Source organism: Rhodamnia argentea, chromosome 3 (assembly GCF_020921035.1).
Source record: "Rhodamnia argentea isolate NSW1041297 chromosome 3, ASM2092103v1, whole genome shotgun sequence".
Lineage (NCBI taxonomy): Eukaryota > Viridiplantae > Streptophyta > Magnoliopsida > Myrtales > Myrtaceae > Rhodamnia > Rhodamnia argentea.
In genome coordinates, this window is record NC_063152.1 from 6,245,084 (window position 1) to 6,264,695 (window position 19,612).

The following is a 19,612-nucleotide window of genomic DNA, read 5'->3' on the forward strand; positions in this document are numbered from 1 at the left end:
CAAGCGAAGAAGTGGACGTAGGCTTAACCAAAGCCGAACCAATATAAATCTTCTGTGCAGTTTTCCTTATCTCTTACTTTGATCACTCTAGATATCTTGTGATAGCTAAATTGCACACGAACAGCGCGCATTGATCACATTACATATCCTGCATCAATCGAATTACTTGCTCGTTGCGATGCACTCTATCTCCATTATCCGAAATCTCTATTTTACGCTGTATGATCTAAATTCCGCAATAAATTCTTAAAATCACACTCTATCATCTATTCACCCCCCCTCTAGGTGAAATCACTAGCCACCAACAATTGGTATCAGATCTTGGTGTTCATATTTTGTGAAGTGTTTTTGCTTCTAAGCTAACGATCTTTATGGCTAGCAATTTCTCTCCTTCTTGGATCGAAGGTGGAAGCAACAACAGGCCACCATACTTTGAAGGAAAATATTATAGCGATTGGCAGAACAAATTTAAAGCATTCCTCGGATGCCGGGATCCCTAAATCTGGGATGTCGTACAAAGAGAAGTAAAACCAACGATAAAGACTACAAGTGCGGGGGACAACACAATGCCGATGGCTGCTCTATCTGCAACCGAGATAACCAAGAGAGATGCTCTTGATGCAAAGGCTATTTATTCATTTTATAGTGCATTACCTCCTACCGAATATAGACGTATTGCTGATTACTCCTCATCGAAAGAAATATGGGATAAGCTTCACGTCACCTATGAAGGAACAAACAGAGTAAAGGAGACATTTGATGCCCAAGATTGGATATTAAGAAATTAGAAATCGGAAATTGAAAATTTCCGAGATCGTTACTCAAATTGGAATAAATTCCGATTAAATGAGTAATTGCGTCCTAGAGTTAGAAAATTTCATATTAATCCTCGTTTGGGCTAAATTGACTCAAATTCGGGTTAAATAACTCTCCGTTGGGTTTCCGGACGTCCAAATTACCCTAGAATGTGGAATTACCAAAATACCCCCGGCCAAAGTGTGAAATTACAAAAATACCCCTAGGGTTTTATGAACTAGTGGACAAGATTATAAATTAGTGGGCCCCACCTTATCATTTCAGCCCCTTAGTCAATCTCCAGAATTCTCTCTCTCTCTCTCTCTCTCTCTCTCTCTCCCACGTTACCCCCCCATTAATCGACTATGCCTAACCTCTTTTCTTCCTCTTCTTTCTTCATTTTTTGGCTATAACCTCTGCTGCCTCAAGCCACCACGACCAACTATAACACTCCCGGAACCCCCCGACACCATCGGAGCACCGTCGCGCCGCCGGAGTCGCCGGAAAACCGGCTGGAAGAAGCCCCAACAGCTTACTCTGTTTTTTGCCGGGTTGCTTCTGCGGCCGTTTCCTGTTATGTTCGGCCTTCCTCAGCCCAGCTCCGCCCTTCCCCGACCTCCATAGACTTCCTCCGACACCATCCAGCCACCACCGGGTCGAGTCGCAACCGTGCCTCACCGGAACACCCACGAACAGCCGGTCCTATCACCGACTTGCTCTGTTTTTCGTTGCCCTAGCCTACACCGCTCGGAGTTGCTGCCGCCGCTGTTCCGCCGCCTTCTCCAGCCACCTCCGGCCACTATACACGTCCCAACACTCCCTCAAACCTCGGCTACCAGCCCCACGAAGTCCCAACACTGTTGGAGCTCCGAAACAGCCCGACCAACTTGCCCTATTTTTGTTTCTTCTGCCCTGTTTCGCCTATTACAGCACCTGTTGGCTGCTTCCGGTGCTAGCTCCGGCCACCGGGAGCCACCACCGACCACCATCACCCTCCCTCAACCTCCTTGGACATCCACCGTCGAGCACGGAGCCAACCACCACCCACCAATCCACGAGACAACCCCGGATCCCCCTCGGTTTCCCCTGTTTTTGGTCCGGGTAGCTCCATTTGGGCTTGGACGGTGGGCCTATGAGCTGGGCCGTGGCCCAAATCGACTTGGGCCGTGATCGAGGGTGTTGGGCCAAGTAATTGGGCCTTTTCTTAGGCCCGTGGGCTAAGTGGATCAAGAGTTTGGACTCATTATCCGAGGTTTTGGGCCCGCGATCCAATCGAGTTCAAGGTTTGCACCGAAGGTTCTCAAGGATCGCCGTTGCACTCGCCTTGCCTAGTTGACTGTGAGTTGACCTCTAATCCTTGGTTAGGACGCTAATTGTGTTCGAATTTAGTTTAATTAGATTTTTAGGGTGTTCGGTAAATTAATTAGGGCCGGTTTAGAGTAGAGCTTGGTTTAGGTTAAATAGCCCCAATTAGTTAAGTTAGTTCGATTATGGCTAATTAGAATTAAATAGGGTGACTTAATGATTGTCGATGATTGATCGCGAGTGAGCGATAGGCTAGAGACGAGCGTATGATCGAATAACAAGTTGGGATGGATTATTGCTAAATTAGATTGAACCTTGTTAAGTTGACGTACGAATTGGAATTAATTGGATCGAATATGTGTTATTGATTTGATTGATCGTGCTTGATCGATCATCTATATCGATAATTTGATTAAATGCTTTAACCGATTACCAATTGATTTGTCGATTGTTGAGGGTTGAGCATTCTGTTTATATATGCAAAATTTGGTAGATAATGTGTCTATCTGTGTGACCATATGTGGGTTCAAGTCGTATGTTTGGCATGAAATGGCCTGTGGCCGAGTCTATGAGCTTGCTCATACGAGTAAATGGCTAAATGTGAAAATGAGAGTTGAATGGTATTTGACATGCTGGTGTGGCTACTTGATGGTTGGTCCGCCAATCATTGTCTTCTGATTGGTTGGATATCCCCGACAATCACTGTTCTTTGATTGAATTGGATGCACGACGGTCATTGTACTCGGACCGATAGGATACCGGTCGCAGCTAGTGAAGGACCGAAGCCCTTATAGGGATTCTCGATAGATCCGTATCGTGACGATCGGAATTACATGGACTATCAGATGCCGTCACCGGAAGTAAGGGACGATGCCTGGTACTGCCGGAAAAAGCACCAACTAACTAGTGTGCTGGCACCAATTGACTAGTGTGCCTGGCCGAATGGCCTTAACCATCAATAACTGGACTACGAACGGTGTTTTGTGTGTAGATTGACATAGTATACTGCCGGTGGATTGATATAATATACTGCTAGTGGAATGATTGCTATGACTGTCACGTCATGGATTGTTTAGATTGTTTAATGCGACTGTCGTGTCACTTCTGCATTATTTATTGCAACTGTCATGTCGTGTCTGTTTTGTTTTATACGTGTGGCATCCTGGCGGGTAAGTTGCATGTGGTTGAAACATCTGCTCTGTAATATGTGATTAGTTGATAGGATGTTCGGCATGAATTAACGTCCTAGCCGAGCTTAGGCGTCGACTCACTAAGATTTATCTCACCTCGCCGTGGTTAACATTTTTCGGGTCCAAAGTGATGGAGTTTAGGATCTTTTTTGGAGTTGATGCCGAGGGCTGTAGCTATATAGTCTCTTTATGGGATAGTTGAGAAGTGAACCCTTCCCGACCCTATTACCCTTTTGTTGGTCTTAGAGAGCTGCCCCAAGTTATGGGGTTGTGTAGGATAGTAGCTCTGAAGGATTAATTATCACCCACTTTTGGTATTGTATCGATGGCTGTATTTCGTTATTTGATTGTTATGAATGTTCGTACTTTGCTGTTCTTGTTATATTTATAGATTGGGAGAGTATACGTTTCCGCATGCGTAATTAATTTCAAGGGTTGGTAGCATGCCCGGGACCCTATCCTTTTGACCCGAGGGACGAGATGGCAGGGATGCCGCGTGCTCGAGGATCGGGACGTGATAGATCTAGGGTTGAGCGGGGTCGAGCAACGCCGGGTGGCGTCGAGCAATGCCGACCGCTCTGGATCCTTTTTTTTTTTTTTTTATTACTGAAAGTGAAGAAGGGTTTTGGTAACCATAGGCTCTAATACCATGATGAAAAACATAATTGTCATAATATAATTCTCAGATTACATCATCTATATATATAGTGAGCATTAGGGCTCACTAATTATAGAAAAGATTAAACTACCCTTTCAACCTATTGGTGAGCTTACATGTAAATCACTTAAGTTCATCTAAAATTAACTCATCGGACCTATGTTCACACGATTCGACACCAATTTGCTAGAAATTGTCTGCATGACGAAATCTTGAAGCGCCTTGAGTCACATGAGGCAAAGGAGTAAACTAGTCAGTACATCGGTTCCCTAATTGATGATATTCAAACGGTCCTAAGCCATTTCTTCAATGTCTCCAAATAGGTGGAGCTGTGCTAGCTATTCTGCTACTGAGGGTGAGCGTTAATGCATGTTAGTTCAGGCGCTTCAGAATTTGTATGGTCAGAAGCTGGAATTGGGACTTGTTCGCGCAATGTAGATGAAAATAGGTTATCAATATTGAGTTTTACAAGGTACAAACAGTCCGATTTTTCGGGCATGGAACGATAGAATCGCCATTAGGATCAAGTGAGCGAGTACTAGTATGATTAATTGTACAAACAAGCACTAATTCTGAACAAATTATGACACTCATTTGAAACTTTCATTATCTGTATCTCCGATCACTAATGTCTATACTGCTCATAAAAGTAGCTGTTGCCTAGAATTCTGCTTTTTAGATAGTGAACTCTATTTTTGTAGAAGTTACAATGCTGACCTGGTATCTTCTTAGCATCTGAGGAGCTCACCTTTAGTAAATTTCTTGTTTTGCTACATTGGAGTGCTTTATGTTATTTGAAGCATAGGATTATGAACCATGGTCACATTGAGTCTGATCATCGACCCTCGAGGTCAGTTATGGTTACCTCGTTCTCAGAAGCTCCTGCAATCGGTGGAAGGTCGAGAATGTTGCCGCTTCCGTTCCAAACAAATGCAGGCTTAGTAGGAGAGGCAAGAGCTGCCTTGTTACCCAACATTAAGACAATGTCCATCATGGTTGGTCGGTCTGCCGCGTGTTCTTGCACTCACAATAGGCCGATTTGGATGCTTCTCAAAACCTGACTTGAGTTGTAGGGTTGGGCCATCAATGGATCAACTATGTCTGAGTCTTTTCCTTCTTTCCATAAGTTCCAAACCTACAAAAGTTGAAGGTAACATCATAGAGTGATTAGGCAATGAGATCTGATTTCGAGAAGCAGTTGAAGGTAAATCGGTGTGAAGGGAATGTTTTGTTCTATGTCCTTACATGTGTTATCAGATTCAGAGATGCACTGTCATTGTCGAAATCAGTGTTCCTCTTGCCACTGACTACTTCCAGTAACATGACACCAAAGCTGAAAACATCGGATTTGATCGAATATAATCCTTGCATTGCGTATTCTGGAGACATGTAACCACTACACAAAATTGAACAACATCAATATCTCAGCACATCTAATCAGTTTGTATCTCTGCCCTTATTGAGGGCATTGGTTGACTTGGTTGGCAGTATAGAATAACTTACTATAGAACAACTTACTATGTTCCAACCACCCTGTTGGTATTTGCTTGGATCTGGTCTTCTCCAAACATTTTGGCCATCCCAAAATCAGAAATTTTTGGATTCATTGCAGAATCAAGGAGGACATTGCTTGCTTTGAGATCTCGATGTATGATTTTAAGTCTTGAATCTTGGTGAAGATACAAAACTCCTCGGGCAATTCCAAGAATAATTTTGAAACGTTGGTTCCAATCGAGGGTTGTCCTGTTTGCTTCATCTGTGACCCAAAGCCGGGAAGAAAGAAGTCACTGGCCGTTATGTCATTAAATCAATGCCAATGGCGAGGTGTTTCAGCAATCAGATTAACATGAAGAGGAAAAAGAAGGTGATGCCATACTGAAAATGAAGCAATCCAAACTTTTGTTGGGCAAGTACTCGTAGATTAGCATCCTCTCGTCTCGACTGATGCAACAACCCAAAAGCCTCACGAGATTCCTGTGTTGGAGTTTGGCTATAAGCATGACTTCGTTCTTGAATTCCTGACTCCCTTGTCCTGAACTCTTCGATAATCTCTTCACAGCTACTTCCTGTTCACCGGGCAAGCGCCCCTGAAATATCGGGTCGCCTTAAGACATCCACGAAAACTACTTTGTTACCTTGTTACCTTGTTTTTTAGTTCAGGCTTTCTTGAGGAGACCCATTTGTTGACCTCATAGGTATACCTCAACCATCTTGGACAACTGAGACTAAAGCAGATAGGGAGATCAAAGGATTTTAGTGTTAGGACATGGTATAGTACCTTGTAGACTGGACCGAATCCTCCTTGTCCAAGCTTGTTCGTTGAGGCAAAATTGGCTGTGGCAGCTCTAATTGTGCTGATATCAAAGAGGGGTAATACTTGATCTTTTGTTGTTCCATCTAGCTCCTTTCCAACCGCAGAGCCTATCACACAAAAAAAACTATGAATCAGTATGAGCCGACAATAGTTGTCATCATCGTGACAAGCATCTGTGGCTTCATAAGACCCAAATCCTTGAGTTGCTAAAAGCGCCAGAACTTTGGTGCGATACATGTATATATCTGGCTTTAAAAGCAGCAAAAGAAGGGACTGTGGTGTAGCGAGTCCAAGAAACATGCAGATAATTCTTACCTTTTCTTTTCTTTTTCACGAGCACAATGGACACTGCAAGAGAGATTATTGCTGCAGCAGAAACTAACATTATCAAGGTTGCCAACACCTTTCTCCTCGAAAGAAATCCTTTCTTCTGAAACTCAGCTGAGAGGAGAAACTTTTAGTCGATCTATCAGATAAGACTGACTGTGCAATGGCCATCACAACTTAGTAGTGACAGAAATTTGAGCAAATTAGAATCTCATACCGATTTTCCTTTTCTAGGATTACCTAGTACATGTGCATCCACGCGCACATATAAGTCTCGACTTCTACCTGGGGACACTCTTGTGTCCATCAGGTCTCCGTACCACATTAAGCATCCACTTCCTCCTCTTGTAAAATCTGCATCTGCATAGGCCATGCATGAACAATTCCTCAAGCATGCACTTTCGCACTCCCTCAAAGTTATATTCATGTCGACAGATGCGACCGAAGCATCTGGCACTTTTACATTGGCTACTTTTGCGAACCCTTCACCCTTCCGACAAACCGATTCTGGATTCTTCCTTATACATCCACCTGAACTGTCTCTCATGCTCCAATTGTTCGGGGACTTGGGGGTAAACCCAGGTAGGCACTTGCACTCATTTTGGTCCGTGCTATCAGAATTACAGTTTCCATTGGCACCGCAATGCCCATAGAAGTCACATTGATCATCTGGTCTGGTGAAAAAATTGATCCACTCACTCTTATTTTCGACCCATATGAACAGTTGCACGATCCCGGACTCTTGAACCACTCCCCTCACCAAGATAGATGAGTTCGAAGTATTTGACACCAGGACGACCTCATCAGCATCAATTCTGAAGCTAAAGTTAGACCATGAGGAATAAGCAGGTATAAATCTGACTCCGTTCGAGGGGCTCACTCGGCACAACAGAACGTGATTTTTGTACAAGGTTAATTGCGGGAAACCACTGGGGTTGATCATGAAATAAGTCGTTCCCATACCAGGGTCATCGGGAGACTTCCAAGACGTAAGGATTCTATTTAGGCCACTGGTGCGGTTGAGCCCAAGTTTCATGGAGGGGAGCAAAGTATCAGTCGGATGGTCGAAACTCTGCCAAAGGATTGAACTTTTCTTGCTATCCTGAAACAGAACAAGATTACCCGAATCCAAAAGTTGAGCTAAGCAATCACTCGCCGCTGACGATATCGAAAGATTGCTGCCCCAAACAGAGATGCTTCTCTTTGTGTCGTAGAGTATGAGATTGCCCAGATTGTCGATGCTGAGACGTCCCGAAGTATCTTTGATGGGGTTGTCCCGGTTGGCGACCCACACGACCGTTTTCTCAGGAATTGTGTTGTACCATAACCCTAAGTACCTATGGCTAGGATTGCCAGGGCTAAAGAAGCCAAGAGCAAAATTCCCACCACCAGAGATCAACAGATCACCATCTCTCATTGAGCTCTCTCGTGTAATCAGGTCAGCGGAAATGCACCCTCTGTAAAGAACTGACGATATAATTAAGTTGAGAAGGTTGCTAGGCCAATTCATGAGTACAAAAAGCAGACATTGGCATGAATCAAAATGCCCTTTCTTCTAATGGGTGATCACTTTTGTAAGAGAAGCAAATTGAGAAGAACTTATTAGATGCATCAAGGTGTTGATCTCCTGGAGTTCAGTCAATCTTGATATCCCTTCTGCGGTTCCTAATGCTTGAACTCCAGACAACCTGTCAAAACCATAAGTCGTATAATTATTGCAAGGTGGCAAGGACATAGCTTCTTTGACCCTCCACGCCAGGGAGGAATCGTCAAGTTCATGGGAGAAGAGCGATAAAAAGGAGAAACTCACGTTCGAGGTTTGGAGTAAACTTTCCTAGAGGTCAAAACATCGCCATCTCTAATAGAACTGCCCCCACCAATCAAGTCAGGGGAGATGCATACACATTAGCGAGGACAGTGGAATAAGGCAAAGCATTTGCAGACTAAGATGAGGACTTCACCTGCTCATTGCTCAACAACCTCTATTGAATTTACTTTATTAGGTGGATTCCGTGTGGACGTCTAGAAGTGCTTTTCACTGTCGCCAATCTTGATGGATGGCTTCTCTTTGGCTCCACACACTTCAACTTAGGAACAAGATTGTATCAGAGCACTCCTCGTCCTAAGCAAAATTGAGGCACCCCGGGGTTGAACAGTACAGACGTTCGGTGATTGCAAATATCCCTTGAAAATAATGTCACAAAACTAGACCATCCCGTGTATTCGGCAACAGCAAATGGCTTAGTTCATGTCACTTGCTTTGGTTCCCATCCAGGGGTAGGAATTACTCCTTTCGCGTCAGTTCCTTGGACAAAATCAGTATGACAAGCCCACCACTCTCACTGTAGACAAGAACCAGATTGACCAAGGAATGCTTCACATAAATCTTAACATGTGCTGCAAACTATATTTTGAACTTGTTCATGCTATCAAATATGTTTCAGAATATTAGTTAAACCGTGCCAATAAAAGATCAATTTTTTTGTTGCTGAGGATTTCTTTTAGATACATTGAGTGTCGATATTCATTATCTTGATTGCTTTAAAAATTTCATGAGAGACATGGAGATGAAAGGAAATATTCTAATTATCTCTAAGATTCCCCGTCAAGCTCAAATTGATTTAAAAAAAGTCATTTGGGATTTGAAGTAGGGGTGATCGGTTCCAGAATAGGTGGTTCTCACCTTGAAATTAGCAACCAGACCAAAATGACTGGTTTCCAGTTTGTGGAACTGAGAACCGCCCACTTGGTTCTGGGCCCAACCGCGGCACGGTTCTCAAGTTGGTCCATGAACCGGCAGTATATTCCCCCCTTTTTTTTCCTAATTCCCTGCAAGATTGCAAGCGCTGTCACATAGTATAATTACTACATAATTTATGCTAATAGAACAAGCTCATGATAAGCCAACATGATGATCATCTCTACAAACAAATCTATAAAGATCATAGCAATTATTATAGTAATTTGCTACAACGTTCTGAAGTTTCACTTCAAATTAGGAATGGAGCAATTAGGGTTTTGGGAGGGGGAGAGTGAAGTTGAAGAATGAGTATTTAGTAATGTAGGGTTTGAGTATTGTAATAATAAGCATAGAGAAAAAACCGATCCGGTGGTCCGGGTGGGTGGACCAACAATGTTGAGGATCGACATCGAGAGATGGCTATTAGTAGTTATTCAAAAGGAGATGACATGAGATAAGAGGTGTGCTTCATATCTCCTCTTGGGTGTGCACCGGGTGTGATGTACACCGGCAGCACTTAAAATTGCTCTAATACCAAGACAAGAATTATGTGGAAGAGAAAAGAATTGTATAATTTATGTATATTTTTGGTGTTTCATGCATATTTCTTAGACATGGAGAATTAAAGGAGATGTCGTAATTGTCTCTAATATGCACCATCTATATTTGAAACTAGAACTTCCTTTCATCCTTTTACTTTTTTGAACTTTTATTCTTTTTTTATTGCTGACTAGACCTCTAGTGAGCCATGTTGGCATCAAATGCTAATAAAAAATGTCACATCAAATTTTCAGCTAAGTAGATCAAAATTGGTACTTAAGTGATCATTTTTTTAAAAAAAAAATTTGACATTTAAATGATCCAACAGAAATTTTTGACACTAAAGTGAGTGTCGTATGTAACTTTTTGGCGCTTCTAATGTACTTCTACCCGAAAAAACTGAATTACCCTGTTCGAACCAAAATATAATACTAAAAATCCAAAAAGAAAATGTCGTCACCAACCATTTACATGCTTGAAACTCTAGCCTAATTTGCCGCCCCCAACCAACCCTCTGCTCACCTTGGTGGCGATCCTCGTGGTCGTTTGACCTCGGCGGAAGAGCTTGATCCAAGGTCGTCGAGGCCCATAGTGAAATGGATGAGGTTGTTCATGGCATTTATGACATGAATGAGTTGCCTTAAGGCTATAAATAATCTTAAGTGGGTCATGGGTACATAACAATCTTAAATGGATCAGAAACATGTCATATTTTGTGTTTATGTTTTACTTGTTTCTCTATTTTCCTTTTTTTCCTTACGAAGTCCTGTGAGGGTTGTTGGTTGAGGGCCGTGAAGCCCTTGTCGGCTGCAGAAGAGGGTCGCAGCCCTCGCGTGTAGTTGGCATGGGTGTGGCCCTCGCCCCACCTAGAAGAAAACAAAAAGAAAAAAATAGACAAAAATGCAACAATCATTTAGCCAAAATCAAGGAACTATTTGCACATTATTACATAAAAACAAGGAGATATTTTTTTATAAAAATTATAAAAATTTATCCATTGTGTTTTAGCAATATAATTTTTTTTTATAAATTTATTAGAAACAAGTTTTCCTAGATTAGATTAAATATGAAAGTCTTTAAAAAATATGAGTTGGGTCACTAAATTTCATATTGCCTGAAAAATTGGTTAAAACGGGTTGAATATGCCAATTTGGGTTGGACCATTTTTAATTCGATCCAAACTTGATCCACCTATTTGACAAGTATAATGGTAGTGCCATTAACAGCCTTGGATCTAGGTTAGGGGAGTGTCGTTGTGTTGGCACTCAAAATAATCTGTCTGCTAATACACGTGCTATGCATGGGAGAAATCGATACACGCGCTATACACGTGAGAAGAAAATATCGAGGCCTAGTGTCAAGATACAAAGAGGTCATGCACTGAGCACGTGAAGACTCCTATATGTATCGATCAAGAAGGAAATATTGAACGAGCTATTGACACCAGTATATGTTGACGCCACATGTCCAAGTTAACTATATGTGTTAGATGGACGAAACAACTATAACCAAGGATCTAAATGTTTTCCAAAGGTGCGCTAGAAAAGATGAAGTTTTTCCTTTGAATACTTGGCTGGAGAACAGTTATCGACAGTTGTCCGAGTGTTAACACAGCCTCTTGAAAACACGGAGAACGTGGGTATAGCCCACATGAGCTAAGGAAGAAGGGAGTTTTGAGCCGATACATGCAATTTTGAAGCGATTGATGGTTACTTGGGCACCAGAACAACCTCTTGAAATCTTGGCTCAAAGAATCCTAGAAAGTGAGAAACATGGCCAGGATTCACTAGAACAATAAGAGCATAGGGCTGGTAAGAGAACAGGACTGATCCGACCTGAAGGCTTGAAGAAGGTCGGTAGTTCCTCAAGGGCTTCCTATAAGACTCAAATAGCTGCCTGAAGACATAGTCAAGTGAGTTCGTGGGAAACGGTGGACGTGGTAGCTATCGACACGCCAAAAGCAATAACCGTCTAAGGGCGGTATCTACTCAACCATTATAAATACCATCAATCATCCATAGAAAAGCCCCCCCAACAAATCAACAAAATTACTTTATTTTTACTTATGGCATTGCACTTTACTTTTATTAACTGTACCTTTCGGACTCTTGGCGTCGAGTCAAACTTTGACATTTATCTTTATCTTAGATTTTGCTCCGTTGAGTCAACACTCCGATGTAGCATTGAAGCGTATTCAAGGCTTTGTTGTCGACTCTAACTCCGGCATCGTTTTGGGTGCATTGATTTGTTATTGTGGTAGGAATTGTGCTTGCTAAGCCATCCCATCGAGTCAAACTCTAGCCTGGTTTATATTTGTGTAATTTCTTCCAAGTTTATCCGTATCGATATCCTTTCAATTATACTTACTAAGCCTCTCCATTGAGTCAAACTTTGGTCGGGACCTCGTTTGTGTAATTATATTGGAATCTTTACTCAACTTAGGTGTTGATTTTCTGACTATTTAAATCTCTCCTATCTAGAATTGCTACATAACCCTTTATCACATTTAAAAGTCAAAGAACGAATCTTGCAGCAAGATATTTTTCCGCGGAGAAATTCCGGCGAAATAGGTTGAGATAGAGAGGCGAAACAGGTTGAGACAGGGAGGAGGTGCTATGGTGGATTCCTTCACGATGGTGGCGGCGAAAGCCACGAGGCCACAAGTAGGTGTTGGCAAATTGGCAATGGCGTGGGCGGGTTTGTTGGGTAACAAAGCTAGGGGCATTGGTTATAGTTTTATGAACGAATGATGTCTATTAACGGCTATGATGGAGAAAAAAAAATGGTCAGGGATACTATTGGAAAGAGGGGAAAATGTCAATATTAGTCCACATATACCTGGCCTATGTCCAATCTTATCCTTATACTCTTTGAATGGATTAGAAGGGCAAGATTAGTTCCATTCAAAGAGTATTAAGGAGTAAATTGAATAAAATTAAAGTTCAAGAACTAAATTGAACATTGACTAAGAACACAAAAACAATTGTCATATTGTGCCTTGGAAAATAACGGACATGCACGGTTCTGGGGAAAAAAAAAAAAAATAAAAGAAAACGACAAAATTAAGTTCGACTAATTGAACATCACTGAACACAACATTGTATATTGTCCTTGAAATAAGACATGCACGGTTCTGTGGAACCGATGGTGCTGTATTAAGTGGTAAACTTGTGTGAAGGCAATTTGCCTAAAGAAATAATCTCACAAGGAGGCTAAATTTCGAGACATGCCTGATTCGCGTGGATCAGCCGTTGCTGATTCATCCATGGTCCTACCCCGGACGATCGTCGTCGCCGTACTTGAGTCGCCATTGTTTATTTATTAGACCTCGCAAGATAGAATTTGACCGGAGATTCGGCCTTTCTTGAGTTGTCCGTTTAGTCAGCTTCAAGACAAACACAGGTACATGGTCAGTCATCAAGATTGCGACTTTGGGACTTGCTTAGCGTGCTGGGTTCAGTCTCACGCTAACACATGTATCCTATTGTAATTTCTCAAGACTTTTCCTCTTCCAGTAGATTAGACAATACACAGGAGATTGTTGAATTTTTCGTCTACGAAATCATCCAAGTTTGTCCATCATCCTCGTCATCTCTCGCTCTATCTTAATTTTGACAACTTGTAGCCGTGGAAGACGATGATTGAAAATCAGATAGGAAGGGTGATCATATGCCTAAAAGTTGACTGATGGTTGAAATTTTCTTTTTATTTTTTTTTTTTTTTTAGGAGCTTCTGCATTGAAGAAGGCATGGTGAAACACTGCACTATTGTAGTTGAACAGAGTCCGACGGGAGCTCGCTCTTTACTCTTCAATACTGGGTTAGATGAAGATCTCTTGGTCGAAGCATTAAATACTACTTGTTGGTTAGTAAATAGATCGCTATTTTGAGCGGTTTCTTAGTTTGAATAGGCTTTTTAAAACGGGTTTTCTTTTTTGGTAACAAATATAGTAGCCAGAAGAGATGGAAATCCACACGGTTAAAACAAGAGATTGGGAAAGAAAATTGTGAGTTTGCTTTTGGTGTAATCTAAGACCGGGAAAAAGTTGAGTGATTGAAAATTGTAAACTTTGTATTCTCCGGATTCATAATAAATTTCTTGGCGGCTGGCTTTGACCATGTATTAGGTCACTCGAATCAAACCAAGTAAAGTTTTAGTGCTCTTTGACGTCCCTTGTTCGTTCTTGCCTGTCAGGAGCAAAAGCGTATCGTTTCGAGCAAAAGCGGTTGAACAAAATTAATAGACGGAAGGAATATAAATTGGAAGATGAATTTACGTAGTTCGGTTGGCGTAGCGTACATCGACAGAGAGAGTACCGCATACATTCACTATTGATCAAGTGACACAATAAATATTACAGCCACACTGGAGCAACTCCAACACTCATTGATGTTTCCTAACCTTCGATTACACGCAATAACTCGCACAATGTTTAGCCTTCAATTCCTTCAAAAATGATCTCTCAATCTCATAAAGGAAATTAGACAAATTCTTAATGCAAGAATTTAATCGGATATGTCAAGGGCGAGATTAGGCGGCATTTACTAGGAAAGGAAATGCCTACGTCATTCTTTCTCAGACTACAGTCACAACTTTTAATAATGTGCCCCTTTCCCTTCTTTTTGACTTTCACGTGGTTAAGCATCCGCACATTCTATTGGGTCGGGTTTCATACGGGCTCAAACTCGAGACATTTTCTAACAACTTAGGATTCATCTCAATGTCGAGTAACACGTTGCTTGCTTTGAGATACAAACATATTATTCTCAATCTCGAATCTTGGGAACGGAAAACTTTAGTCCTGATATTTCTGTCTTCAAAGGCATCTTGGAAAGTGAACGAACTCAGATTTACGAATGTACTACTTAGTTTTGATGGCCTGGAAACTCATTCACTTGATCTATCAATTTATGCTTTTGGGTTAGAATTCGTAACAACCAAGCAGATAAATGTTTTCCAGATATCCAATTCATTAACTTTCATAAAGGTCCAATCTTTGCTTTTCTTCCTAAAGAGACGCTTTGTCATTTGTCAAGATGAATGGAGTCGCATATATATAGGCAAAGAGAAGCACACATCAGGTGCTTTCTCAAGAGCAAGTACTTTGTCAAAGAAGGCAGAGGTACTTATTCACATCTTTTATGCAGACAACACCACAAACTAAAGTTCTAATCTACAATCTAACAGCAAATTCCTTGACTACACATTAACTTTGTGTGCAAGAAACCTCGTGGGTCTTCACCGACCCTCGACTATGGTAATAGTTAACTCGTTTGTTTCGCTGTCTAATTGATCATGAATCCTCTCTGTGTAAAATCCCGGCTGGTTGGGCTGCGGCAACGAGGCGCCCTCGCTGTCCAGCATCAGAAGCACAGATGACATAGTCGGCCTTTGTTCTGGACTTTGCTGAACGCACAAGAGGCCTATCTGAATGCACTTGATGACTTCTGACATTGGAAATGAATCCTCCATTTGCTTGTCGATGAGTTCAACGGCCTCCCCTTGAAGCCATAATTTCCAGGCCTGAAAGTCATAGAGTTTTAGGCATTTTGTTCTGAGTAGTATCAGAACTCGAAGTAGAAACTTGGAGTGGAAGCTTACATGTCCAAGAAGGTTGAAATGGTGATCATGATGATGAAATTCTCTGTTCCTCCTGCCGCTAATTATCTCCAGGACTAGGACTCCAAAGCTAAAGACATCAGATTTAGTCGAGAAAATTCCGTCTATTGCATACTCTGGAGACATGTATCCACTGCATTACATTTCGAGGCAGAAATACGTTGTCAATTCACAAAAATGGCCACTAAAATAATGCATCAGAATATGGGAAATGTTTAGTATGCTGAGAACTTCGACAGGCACTTACTAAGTCCCGACTACATGTTTCGTCTTCTCCAGGAATTGATCTCCTCCAAAAGCCCTAGCCATGCCAAAATCCGATATCTTTGGGTTCATCTCACTATCCAGCAACACATTACTAGCTTTTAGATCCCGGTGAATTATTCTCAATCTTGAGTCGCGATGTAAATATAGAAGTCCCCTTGCAACACCCACAATGATATCAAACCGCCGCCTCCACACAAGAGAATTACCTGCTCTATTACCTACAAGTTTTTTCAGGGGGGTCAAATCAACCAAAGGAATTCACAAATCAAAAGTACAAACTAACTTAAATCAGGATCAATAAGTTGAGGTGCTAGGAACAGACCAAATATTAAGGAGTCAAGGCTTCCGTTCAGCATATATTCATATACTAACATCCTTTCCTCTCCGTCAATACAGCACCCCAATAGCTTGACAAGATTTCGGTGTTGAAGTCTTGCAATCAACAAGACTTCGTTCTTGAACTCATCAGAACCCTGTCTTGAGTTCTGGGACAGTCTCTTGACAGCTATTTGAACTCCATCAGACATTAGACCCTGCGATATTTATGTTCAACGTTCAGGACAACCATTCAAAATGATGAAGCTGAAATCATTATATCCATGAAATAATTTGAAAAGTACATATCCGAGTCTTCTTTTCTTATATGGGGCCATCATAGTACTTTTTAACTGCTCTGGAATGAAGGGCCGTCAGATGAATGAAGCCCTGAAGCTCGTATGAGAGTTGATGAGCATAAATACCCTCTTTGACTTCTATTCTGATGGAATGATCCCCTCTGTGAAGAGGCACCCCTTCCCCCTTTCTTGTTATTGGGATAGGTGAATTCTTATAGATCCAGCTGATATCAATAGAACCAATATCCATATTCACAGATAGAAATATTGAAAAGGTCCTTACCTTATAAACAGGACCAAAACCGCCCTCTCCGATTTTATTGAGATACGAAAAGCTATCAGTCGCTTTAGTAATGTCTTCCAAATCTAGTATAGGCAGCTCCAAGTTGTCCACGCTCCCAGCTTGCACCTCCGATAGTTTCCCTGCCAAAAATAGTTGAAGGCTTGCGTAAGCGAGAAAGTTTTGTAATATATCAGCTGGAAATTGCTCGATCCACTTTGTTTTTCTAGGAAAAGATCTTCATGAAGTTTGAATAGCAGTGAGCTTGTCTTGTTTCAATGCTCATTTATTTATTAGCCTCTCATTTATTGTTGCAACGATGTCGATGAAGCCCTGATTCTAGCATTCTTACAAACTTGAGCATCAAAGATGCCTAATAGCTTATACAATGACAGTGCCTCGAGGAAACTGAAATGGCTGCCCTAGAGATTATAAACCAAGGTCAATATTTGCTGAGGAAGAAAGACATTTTACCAAGACGCTTTTTCGTTCTCCTCCTCCAGAAACAAAGTAGCAACAGAATTGCTAGAGAGAGTGATGCTGCGACTACTGCCACCACCAACCGCAATTTCCACTTATGATTGCCTACAACCCACAATGTAAGAAAAACTTCAGGAACAGATTGGGGAACAAGAATCTAACTTCACTGAATTTCCAATATATACCTAGGTCTGAATCCATGACCCTGATGAAAACATTCTGATTGCTGCTTGGTTCAATAAGCTTTCTGATGTCAAGAAGATCTCCAAACCAAAGAAGACACCCGCTTCCCTTCCCGACGATGTCAGTATTGGTATAGGCGGTGCAAGTACAATTTTTCTGGCACATGGCTCTACATTCGTCGAGGTTCATGCTTGTGTTCATCCAGTAACTCAACATATCAGGAACCTTCACGCCCTTCAGCTTCTTGAACCCTTCTCCTTTAGGACAATTCAAGGCCTTAATCTTAACGCACCCGCTGGACCAAACGTGCATAGCCCATTCCTGGGGTGATTTTGGGGTGTACCCTGTCAGGCAGCTGCATATCTGGGCATCACCAATCGTGCACACAGCGTTAGGCCCGCATTTTGCATATTCGTCACAGGCATCGTTCGGCAACTCATATATGACTGTCCACTGCGTGTTATTGTTCCAGACACAGCGTTGAAGTGTGCCAGAGTGGCTGAGCACAGCCCTCGTGATGGAGGATTCGTTGTTGAGTTGATAGGTGTAGTACACTTCTTGAGCAGTCGTCACGAACTTGGGGTTGATGATTGCATTCGGGTGCAGGGGCAATCCACTGAACTGGATACCATCCCATGGCCCGCTCCGTTCAATTACCGAAGCATTCCTGCGAAGGAACTTCTGGGGCAGTCCCTGGAGTTCAACTGCATATGTGATGTCTCCTGTTGAAGGATCGTCCGAATCCCTCCAGGAAGTGAGGTACCGATTCAAACCAATCCTCAGGTCCCATCCTAGCTTCATCCCCGCGAGCAACGTATCGGAAGGGTGGTCGAAACTCTGCCACAGGAAATTCCCCGAACCGCTGTTGCTTTCATCAGTCAGGACCAGATTCCCGGAGTCAAGGAGCTGCGCAGCCATGTTACCAGAAGTCACGTTCACCGTGTCCGTGGACCAAACAGCTCTTCCTGCTCTGTCGACGATGACTAGATTCCCTCCTGTCCCGATCTGCAGAACTCCTGAAGAGTCGTTCACTGGATCATCTCTATTCGCGACCCAGACAATGGTCTTCACTGGGATGTTGTAGAACCATACCCCGACATACCGGTTAGACGAATTTCCAGGGCTGAAGAATCCGAGCTCAAACGTTGCTCCCACCGAAACAAGGGTCTCGTTATCCCTCACCGGCTGAGACAGAGTTATTGTGTCAGCAGATTTGCTGAGCTCTGCTGCTGCTGAGAGCAAGGTGATGAAGATGAAGAAGTGAAGAATCTCCATTGAAGAAACAGAACCCAGATGGCGAATTATATGTAAGAATGTGGCTCAGGATTGGAGTTTTGTCGGATTCGTGTGTTTTCAAACGTGGTAGGAGCCAGCGGCTACAGAGGAGGGCATTTTCTCTAGGAAGGTGGTTGCAAGAAACAGACGCAAGTATAAATTTTGTGGCAGTATACGTTATTCGGACAAATTTGATGGTGGCAGAAAGAATAACCTAATTTGTTTGACTCAAGTCGCACGTTGATGTACGGCTCTATTTGGTGGAAAGGCCAAGGGACAAATTTTGTTGGATAAACCCTAGAGACAAATTACAGATCTTGATTAATTCGTTATTGGCTTAGTCAGTAAGAACGAACCGATCTCTGTGGTTTGAGCGCATTGCAATCTCGTGTTTGGATTTCTCAAATTGGTTTTGATTCACATATGATCGGATTCACGAGGTCAATCAAGCAATTTATAAAACTTGTTCATCCTTTCGACTCGTCCACAATGAACCCATTCTTCTCGTTCAATATTTTTGGATAATTCATTTCATCCATTCTAATAAGATGCATTTAAAGTTAGGTCTATGTTGTCAATTCAACAAGTTGAAAAACTTGTTGGATAAGTCCTAGAGACATAGCACATAGACTGATTAGGTTCGTTATTGGCTAAGTCGATAAACAACAACTGACCTGTGTGGTTTAGATGTATCACAATCTCATGTTAGGATCATTTAGATTGATTTCGATTCACATCTGATCTAATTCATGAAATTAGTCGAGTAGCTTATAGAACATTGTCATTGTAAAGATTTAAAAAAACAAAACAATATAAGATAAGGGGCTCCTTTGAATAGGATATTTGACCTTTCTTGCATCCTTCTTTCTTCTCTGTCTTTGACTCTGACAAATCCATCTCACCTCTTTAATGTCACCCATCAGCTTCCACAATTCCAAGGTGCCAGTCCAAATGGTGGTTGAATGAGTGGCCCTTTCCAATTAAAAATCCATTTATCACCATAGGAAATCCGTAGGTCCCAAATA

The 19,612-nt window shown here is 42.0% G+C and overlaps 1 pseudogene; it reads right to left on the bottom strand.

Moving 5' to 3' along the window:
* Positions 1-4,591: 4,591 nt before the first annotated feature.
* LOC115731618 lies at positions 4,592-18,755 on the bottom strand (annotated as a pseudogene).
* Positions 18,756-19,612: the final 857 nt, after the last annotated feature.